General features: G+C 44.0%; 1 pseudogene; it reads left to right on the forward strand.

Moving 5' to 3' along the window:
• Positions 1-1177: 1177 nt before the first annotated feature.
• Positions 1178-1298, forward strand: LOC146039933 (5S ribosomal RNA; annotated as a pseudogene).
• The last annotated feature ends 8860 nt before the right edge of the window (positions 1299-10158 follow it).

Genomic DNA, 10158 nt, shown 5'->3' on the forward strand with positions numbered 1-10158 from the left:
AGTTAGAAAAGGGTACCAATAGTATGAAAAATATGAAAAATATAATATAATATATAAAATGTTGTGTGATGGCACTTTTCACTTTTCACACTTTACTCTCCATTCGGCGCACTACGTCCTTATCATCATTGACATGTGGACAATGTGATTGTGGGCGAAAGTGAATGGTTTTAATCACCTACAGGTTCGGACCAGCAACAGTATGTTGGTATTATCACAGCTTGTATTGCTCATGCAGTAGGCGTGTCCAGTGCAATTATCTCAAGATGGCGCATACTGACGAAGCCGATCCCGGCGAAACACGTGTCTAAACTGACACCCCAGCAACAGCAGCAGCGGCGTTACCCACACGGAGACCTTCCACACTACGACCCCCAACCAGCCGTACCTCATACCTGCCCGGACTTCAAGCTCTGACGCCCGGCGGCGTTCCAGGTACCCGTGTCCTCCATCTGCGTCTGGCAGAGGAGTGACACCTTCGTTTACTTAAAGGAACTGCTACTATCACACATGTATACATAGTAACCAGTGTCTAAATTACTGTTAGCAAGTTCCTGCAGTGGCCAGCATCGGAGCTGAGCTACTTTGAGGGGCAGCAGTGTTGCAATATTTGACTGTGGATACAGGATAACCCAATTCAGCTAATTACAATTGAACTTCAGAAATAAGCAGGCAGGCCATATCTGGCACTGAGGTATTTAACCCCTTGTCGGACCTGAGATACTTTGTGGGACAGCAGTGTTTTAATATCTAACTGTGGATACTGGATAAACCCCCCCTTTTTTTGCTAAGAGGAATTGACCACCAGAAATAAGCAGGCAGGTCATACCCTGTACCTAGGTATTTAACCCCTTGTTTACCAGAACTCCGCATACCTGATTAGCAGCTATACTTAAATATCATCTATACTAATTAGGCAATTCTGCCTTATCTATCACAAATTGCTACTCCTTACCCTCTCCACCTCTCCCTTCCCATCTCTCTCCCCCCATCCCCTCCCCTCCGTATGTTTCTCTTTTTTTCCCTGTGTAATGTCATTTTTGCAGCAATTTTGAAGAGATACATATTTAGCTGCAAGTCCCTTGGTGGCCACACAATTTTGGTATCTAGTCAGCTATCAATGCTCTAATCCGCAGTCAACTAGGCAATTTCTATTTTGGGAAAGAAAAACCTCAGAAAATACCACCATACCTCCACTGGAACTGCCCAAACACTTCCCGAACTTGGAAGCTAAGCAGTGACGGGCCAGAATAGTATTCTTGTGGGGGACCCCTGAAGAACATCTGGTGTGGTATTAATATAGAGGTATCCCTAAGATAATTGCACTGGACACGCCTACTGCATGAGCAATACAAGCTGTGATAATACCAACATACTGTTGCTGGGGTAATCTATATCCCTACGGGTGATCCGAACCTGTAGGTGATTAAAACCATTCACTTTTGCCCACAATCACATTGTCCACATGTCAATGATGATAAGGACGTAGTGCGCCGAATGGAGAGTAAAGTGTGAAAAGTGAAAAGTGCCATCACACAACATTTTATATATTATATTATGTTTTTCATATTTTTCATACTATTGGTACCCTTTTCTAACTCCTTATACTCTCTTTCCTATTATTGTTAACCTTGGTTACTCTATATTAAAAGATCGAAATAAATGTTAAGTTTTAAATTAATTTCATATCTACAAATACAAGAGTGCGCCCACAAAGCTCTTTTTCTGTCTTACATTTGCCCTCCCTTGAGCAAACAAAAACCCACACATCTTCCCTCATTGCCCAGGGGGGGCACCGATGCCCCCCCCTCAGCGATCGCTGCGATTGGCTGTTCAAACGTGAACAGCCAAAAGCAGCGTTTACTGTGTTAGGTGTATAATTTTGACTCTGCTGCCCCCTAGTGTCCAAAAAAAATAAAAGGAGTTTGAAATAATGATTAAAACATAAAGTAGACATATGATCTTTGTTAGTTATGAACTATTTTGAGTGGTATGATTATTTGTCTCACAAGCAGAAAATTTAACATTTTGCAAATTGCAAAATGTTCAATTTTTTTATGACATTTTGGTATTTTTCACAAAAAAAAAAAAACTGTATCGACCAAAATTTACCACTAACTTAAAGTACAATGTGTCACGAGAAAACAATCTCAAAATCACTGGGATAAGTAAAAGCAAAAAAAAGTTATCCCCACTTAAGTGATACATGTCAGATTTGAAAAAAAGGCCTCTGTCAGGAAGGCAAAAACAGGCTGCGTCGGTAAGGGTTTAAAACACATACATAGGATAAGGAAAAGGAATAACAGTGAAAAAAATAGAATATAAGAAGGCATAATAAGCAGATTATATAATAGAGAATACCCAATTAACCACTATCAGGTTCACTTAGAAACCAAGACTAGAGAAAACAATTAAATGAGAAATCCTCATTAAGTCCGCGTGGGGCAAGGGACTGTAGTCTGTGTCTCTTTTTGTAAAAGGAGTTTGTCCCGATCCCCTCATCGCCTCAGTGGTGGGACATGGTCCACGGGCATGAACCTAAAGTCCCGGTGTGCTTTTTATGAAAAAAATGTCTAGCAACAGGTGGAGTGTTGCAGTCAATAGTAGTCATAGCTTTCTTCAAAGACGATCTATGTTGACCAACACGTTCCTTCAGTAGGCGTATCGTCTTGCCTACATAAACAATCTTGCTGGGACATACGATTACGTATATAACATAACGCGTCTCACAGGTCATATGAAAGCAGAGTTTGTAGTTTTTCCCATTCATGGGGTCTGTGAATGTGTCACCGGAACATATAAACTGGCAGTTGACACAGCCATGGCATCTGGTTGCCCCCGGCTTTGTGGATAGCCAGGATCGATTTTTAATGGGACCAATATCTGATTTGGCCAGAATGTCTCTAGAATTGCTGCTCCTTTTGTAACAAAAAAGAGGTGAGTTTTTACAGGCTGAACCCACCCTTTTGTTGCTTTGCACAATATGCCAGTGTTTGAGAATAGAGTTACGTATATGCTTGGAAGCAATTGAATAGGTGGAAGAGAAAAGTATCCTGTCACCCGTCTCTACTCAACTTAATAAGAGAATCCTCCCTGGGTAAGTCTTCACAATAGGCCACTGCTTCATTAATTTATTTGGAGTCGTAACCCCTCTGTATGAATCGTTGTCCCATCTCAAGTAATGCTGGTCGCAGATCTTCCTGTTCAGAAGTAACGCGGACCAATCTCAGCAGTTGCAATAGAGGCAGTCCATGTTTGAGAGGTGCTGGGTGGAAACTGTTTGCCATAAGTAAGGTGTTTTTATCGGTTTCCTTTCTATAGATCCTGGTAGATAATTTTTGCATTTTCTTAAAAACACACACATCAAGTTGATCCTGGTCTCGCTAAAGGATAGAGTGAACCTGATAGTGGTGGGTAAAGAGTTAAGAACATCAATGAAATCGGTCAGTTGGTCGACACTCCCCATCCAAACTAAAAATAAATTGTCAATGTAACGAACATAAAAGTGTATGAATTGGGAAAAAAATGAATGTGACATGATGTTTTGGGTCTCATATAAATGCATAAGAAGGTTGGTGTCACGAAATGGGTGTGTGGAATCAGTCGTGACTGGAGTGGTCAGATGGTGGATTGATGGAGTGGTGTGGATCTCAGGAAGAGAGGCGTGACCAGCCGGAGATGGGTTAACACAAACAGGTTTATTGAAGGAACTCATATAACAGATAATGTAACCAGGATCAATACTTCTTGATTGGACAAATAATAACTAGATGCAAGTCTCTGATAAATAACAAGTAACAAAAGATAGCAGTCCTTTGCAAAAATAAACAAGATGGCAGTCCGTTCAAAATAAACAAGATATGTGCCGGTAGTTCTGGGAGGATAAGGCAATGTTCAGGATTTGAGTTTAGAGAAAAGGATACCTGAAGATTGGACGATTGGCTGACTGAAGATTGGACAATTGGCTGACTGAAGATTGGACGATTGGATGACTGAAGATTGGACGATTGGATGACTGAAGATTGGACGATTGAATGATTGAAGATTGGATGGCTGGGATCAGGATACAGCTGAATGACAGGATTACTGGAAGCTTACAGCAGAGACGTAGCACACAATAGCTGGATGCAGCTTGTAGCAGGCAGGTCAGGAAACTGGTATCAGGACAGGGTAGCGACTTGGCGTTGACACAGGAACAGGTGACGGAGATAACAGAACTGAAATGGCTGACTTGGCATATAACAAATAACTGAAGAAAACCAAGTATAAACACAGGAACTAGATGAGCAGGAACTGGAGCAGGAATTGGACCATTTGTGGACCAGACCGTGAGCGCTGGACCAGCCGGACAAGCAGAGCCTCTGGGAGCTGAACACTGAAGACTCACGCAGGGATTCCAGGAAGCAGGTTTGAACTGCACAGAACATCCAGCACATGCAGCAGGAAGACAAGTTGCTGAAGACAGTTCTGCCTCTGTGAGCAAGATATTTATCCCCCCTGCCTTGTATTGATTGGAGGAAATGACAGAGGGCAATCTGCAATCTGAGGCAGGAATCCAGAATACTTCAGTCTGAACTAAACAGGTGAGCCACATGGAACAGGAGAGCAAAGGGTTACAGGTGATTCCAGCTTCTGCCAGGATTTCCATCAGGTGCAATCAATCAATGAACCAGCAATGCACAGACTGTCTGGCAGCATGAATGGAGACAGGACTGAGTCAGACTGAGACACAGAGCAGAATCACCATACAGGTAAGCTTGACTAAGCAGATCTGTGACAGTTGGCATATGAGGGGGCCATATATTCGACCCCATAGCTGTACCCCTTAACTGCAAAAAAAATGAGTTCTGAAAAAGAAAAGAATTTTTCTTAAGAACAAAATCCAACAACAGTAATAAAAATTCAATCACTGGTCCCTGGTAGTGTGGACTAGAGGAGGTCGATGTACGAACCGATTCAATGCCTTCTTCATGCATGATATTTGTATAAAGACTTGTTATGTCGAGTGTGACCAACAAGCTTGAATCTGGTAAAGTGCCAAGTGCATTAATCTTAGATATGAAGTCGGTCGTATCCTTTAGGAAGTATTTCATATTCTGAACCACCGGTTGGAGCCAGAAGTCGTTATACTGAGATACCGGTTGGAACAAAGATCCACAAGCCGATATAATTGGCCTACCCGGAGGTTTGACCAAGGTCTTATGGATCTTTGGGAGTATGTATATGAGGGGGATCCTCGGATTGCTTTGGGTTAGGAAGTAGGAAGTGGGCTCATCAATCCATCTGTTATTCAAACCAAGTAGGATGATATCGTCCAACTCCTTCTTGTAGGAGTAGGTAGGGTCATAAGTAAGAGTCTTGTAGCACGATGTATCACTGAGTTGCCGCTTGATCTCACCAATGTAGTCCAGCTTATCGAGTAAAACAATTACGGATGATGACTTCACTATTATTTTTAAGCGACAAAAGAGCCATGTTCTCTTCTTTGCTTAAATTTGTAAAGGATGTTTTCTGTCTGTTCATGAAGGGAACCACATCCTTCCTCACCAAATTAATGAAAGTCTCGATATGCGGATTACTACTGGGTGGATCAAACGTACTCTTGGGCTTAAAACGACTGGGAGGCATTATAGTAGGTGTCTGATTACAGAAATATTCTTTAAGCTTGAGTATAGGGTGAAACTTAAAGAGCTCCACTTCAAAATTGAATGCATCCTGTTTAAAAGTTTTAACAAAAGACAAGCCCTTGGATAAAACAGACATCTCCGTTGTCGTGGGAGTATAGGAAGATAGATTAAAAACCACTACTTCCTCCTGCCAACCTTGCCCGTTGCCTTTCCGGGATTTGTGTTTAACACCTCCCCTTCTTATAGGTTTTGCCCTTTGTATTTGCTTCTGGTCACAGTGCACTTCTGAAAAGGATGTTTATAGGAATGGTCTGAATCACTCGCAGAAGTGTGCGAGTCTATATCAGTGAAGTTCCTTCCGGAGTTTGCCGTTTCGCGCGCTTGGTCTGAGCCAATCAAGCCCATCCCTGTACAGCATAAATACCCGCACTGGTTGTTTGATCTGACTGCACATGACTAAGGTGCCGCTGTGCACCGAAATGGCCGTCGTGTAATGGTCTATGGTGGAGGAGGACTGGCTATTATCTACACTATGCTGTTACTGCCAAGTATCTAATATGCTTATTCCTGGAGTCCTCTTTTTGTCACTTTGCACTTTAAAAAATTATGCCAAACAGTGAATGTTTGTATCATCCTGACGACGGGGGAGACCCCGAAACGTTGATTGATGGATTAAAATCCTGTCCTATCTTCACCACGCAATTTCTAGTCCATGAGTGCCCTTTTTTCTTTGTCGCTTATATATATATATATATATATATATATATATATATATATATATATAGCTTGTGGGGTTGCAGCCTGGCACTCTCCAATATCCGTGCAACTGCCCTGGTGCCTTCACGTGAGATTAACAATGTGGAAATACAGTAACTGGCAGCACTCAGAGGTCTTTTCAACAGTGCATTTGCAGAAAAAATGAGCTTATCGTTTCGGAGCTTGCGCTCCTTTTTCAATAGCGTGTAGGTGAGACAACATGATATAAAATCATCTTACCTTAAAAAACTCCATCCTCTGGCTCATGCCGGTCCCCGCCCGCTGCAGACGCTGCGGGCCAAAGGCCTGGAAGTCGGAGCTGTGTCGCTCCCGGAAATGACGTGGGGGAGACAATCTGAGGCTTGCCTGAACCGCAAGCTCCCGGTCACCATGGTGATCATCCTTCCATGACTGGATGACGAGTGTTTCGGCTGGCTGGGGACCTGGAATAGACATAGGGGGTGAGATTTAATAGGATGAGAGAACCAGAAAGTGAGAGATTTGGTAAGAAATCTCCAGGTTTTTTTTAAAGCGGCAATCATTTACACTGCAAAACCAGTTCGATTTTGCAGTGTAAATGATTGCCGCTTTAAAAAAACTGGAGATTTCTTACCAAATCTCTCACTTTCTGAATCTCTCATCCCATTAAATCTCACCCCCTATGTGATGAACACTCACACAGTGCAATAAGTGTATACGTAATAGTGACAAATTAAGTGAATAGATTTTGCATCAATAAAAACATGATAACAGGCATTCTCATCCGTAATAGTGACTGGCAGTGCTGTAAACAATGAGTAAAAGTGGAAAATAGTGATTGAACTAAAGTGTAAAAAACTAAGGGAATGACTGTTAGTGATATGTTGTTTGATGTGTTGTATAAGTGCTAAAAATGCCCAATAGGGTTTTAGAATATTTGAGAGTGTTTGGAAATACTTACAAAATATTTTAAAAGACAGGAAAGAAGTGTGGTTCTTATATCTCAAATGTGGGTAGTCTCTTAGGACAGCAGTTTCTCGCCTATATGATATTTGGATTACTGAGCTACAGTCAGTCTCACTCCAGGTGTTGTGATATACTGTGTTCTTAATCAATGGCCTGTGCTCATCTGACAGGTACTCTAAGCTGAGTCTTGCATATGTGCTCCTGAATCTAGGGTGCCTCCCTAGCCTGATAGATATGTCTGTGTAGATTGAACTATGGAGATGGAAACCAATCTCCTGGACTATCTGGCAGCATAGATCCAGGACTGGACAGGGTTAGTTAGAGCTTGTTAATCGTAATTGAACTTCATGATAATAACGTGCCCAATGATAACCTCTCATTGAGCCCATTGGGTTTGGTAGCATTCAGTCTGAATATCCATTTAGTCTCCAGTCTCATGAGGTGTCCACCTCTGTCTCCCCCTCTGATTGACTCCGGGACATGGTCTAGGGCTATGTGCTTCAAGTCACTGGCTTTGACAGTGCGCATGACTACCAAATGTTAGAAAAAATGTGTAGAATATATAATGATTACCCGATACCTGGGCTCAAGTGTAACTCAGAAGATACACAGTATATACACTAACCGAAAGGTAGATAACTGGTTTCTACAACTGCAGTAGGAAGGCAGTAATTAGCACACTGTATTCTGCCATCTGACATAGATATTTGGGTACTCTTTACCTAGAAGGGCGCCCACGATTTTTATCGTGGGCATCGTAAGTAAAAAATCGCGGGCATCGCATGCACTAAAAAATCGCATGCGATGCCCGCGATTTCCCATAGGGAACAATGTTAAATGTCCCAATTCACCCGATTTTCCTGTTCAATGTCTCAATTGACCCGATTTTTCCATAGGAAACAATGTTAAATGGCCCACAGTGGCCAAATAGGCACCCTGAAGTGTGAAATGGCCCCCACAATTGTTAACGCCACCCCACGATCAACGTGAACCCGAAGCGTGGCGAGCGCAGCGAGCTCACGAGGGGCGGCGGTACGCGTCCTACGACCTTTTCATACCCCCACTATCCACGTCGGCGTGGAGATGAGAATAGAAAGTGTGGCGAGCGCAGCGAGCCACCGAGCCCGAAGCGTGGCGAGCGCAGCGAGCCCCGCGAGGGGACGCGGACAGCTGTGAATCCCGCGAGGGGACGCGTATACCTGTGAAGGTGTCTGCGTCCCCTCGCGGGGCACGCTGCGCTCGCCATGCTTCGGGCTCGGTGGCTCGCTGCGCTCGCCAAACTTTCTATTCTCAACTCCACGCCGACGTGGATAGTGGGGGTATGAAAAGGTAGTAGGACGCGTACCGCCGCCCCTCGCGGGCTCGCTGCGCTCACCACGCTTCGGGTTGACGTTGATCGTGTGGTGGCGTTAACAATTGTGGGGGCCATTTCACATTTTAGGGTGCCTATTTGGCCTCTGTGGCCCATTTAACATTGTTTCCTATGGAAAAATCGGGTCAATTGAGACATTGAACAGGAAAATCGGGTCAATTGGGACATTTAACATTGTTCCCTATGGGAAATCGCGGGCATCGCGTCGGTCGCATCGCACCCGATTTTTTAGTACATGCAATGCCCGCGATGGCCGCGATGGGTGCCCTTCTAGGTAAAGAGTACCGATATTTGTAATAAAAAAAACTATACACAAAGATGATAAGCCCGTATGTATTATACACCTATTGTAATATGATCAGACACCAAAGTCAGCTTTTTATCACTGCTGTTCTCCATAAGATCCAAAAAAATAACTGAAATAGACTCCTCTAGTCCATCGTTTCAGTGATATAATTTCACTTTTATACAGGGCCAGATTAAGGGGGGGGGGGGGGCGGCACAGGGGGGTCAGTATCCCATGGCCCCCTTCTACCTAGGGGCCCCCTGTGGTTGGGATGTATTTAAAAAAAAAAGCTAAAGGTTTTGTGCATGGCAGTGGGGTAGTGCTGCAGCTTCACATATGTGACAATGATTACAAGTGTGCAGTGCATTCATAGGTGTGCGCACATTGGGTGTTAGGGGTGCACAGGCCCCCCCTAATGCTGTGCCCACCCTTATGAACACCTCGGCCGCTAGCAATACCAGCAATACCTTTAACCAAAGACTTTTGCTTTTTAGAACGGTTTTCCATTTAAAGAAGCGCCCATCAATCAATGATATGTGTGTTTGCATTGTTAATTGTACTAGACCAGTGGTGTCAAACTAATGGCCCTCCAGCTGTTGTGGAACTACACGTCCCAGCATGCCCTGACACAGATTTTATATAATGGATTGCTAAACTGGTGGCAGGGCATGCTGGGACGTGTAGTTCCACAACAGCTGGAGGGCCATGAGTTTGACACCACTGTACTAGACCATTGTCATATCACTACATACCTGCATTATTCATGTGTTTGTGTATGACTGCATTTGCATGTACTGTTACACAGAGTATTTAGAAGATTAAAACTGAAATAGGCAGGAGATTATGGTGTTGCTGAAAGACTTTTTATATTGTAGCGAGTGCCAATAGATGACGGAAGACACGCCCGATTGGCGGTGTTAGACATGCCCAATAGTTGGAGCTACGCACACCCCTGATAGTGCACCCCCTCATAAAATGTGCTGTGCACCAGGGCCGGTGCAAGGCACCGGAGCGCCCCAGGCGAGTCGGGCTGGGGGCGCCCCGGTGCCGGGGGTGTACCTGTCCTGCGGCTGTGTATATAAAGCTTGCGGCGGCGGCAACGGGGGTCCCTGCAGTCAATAAGAAATAGAGTGCTATCCGCCTGGCTACGCGGAAGCGTTTCTGTTGTGAAA

The sequence above is a fragment of the Crinia signifera genome, chromosome 9, assembly GCF_055691185.1.
Source record: "Crinia signifera chromosome 9, ASM5569118v1, whole genome shotgun sequence".
NCBI lineage: Eukaryota > Metazoa > Chordata > Amphibia > Anura > Myobatrachidae > Crinia > Crinia signifera.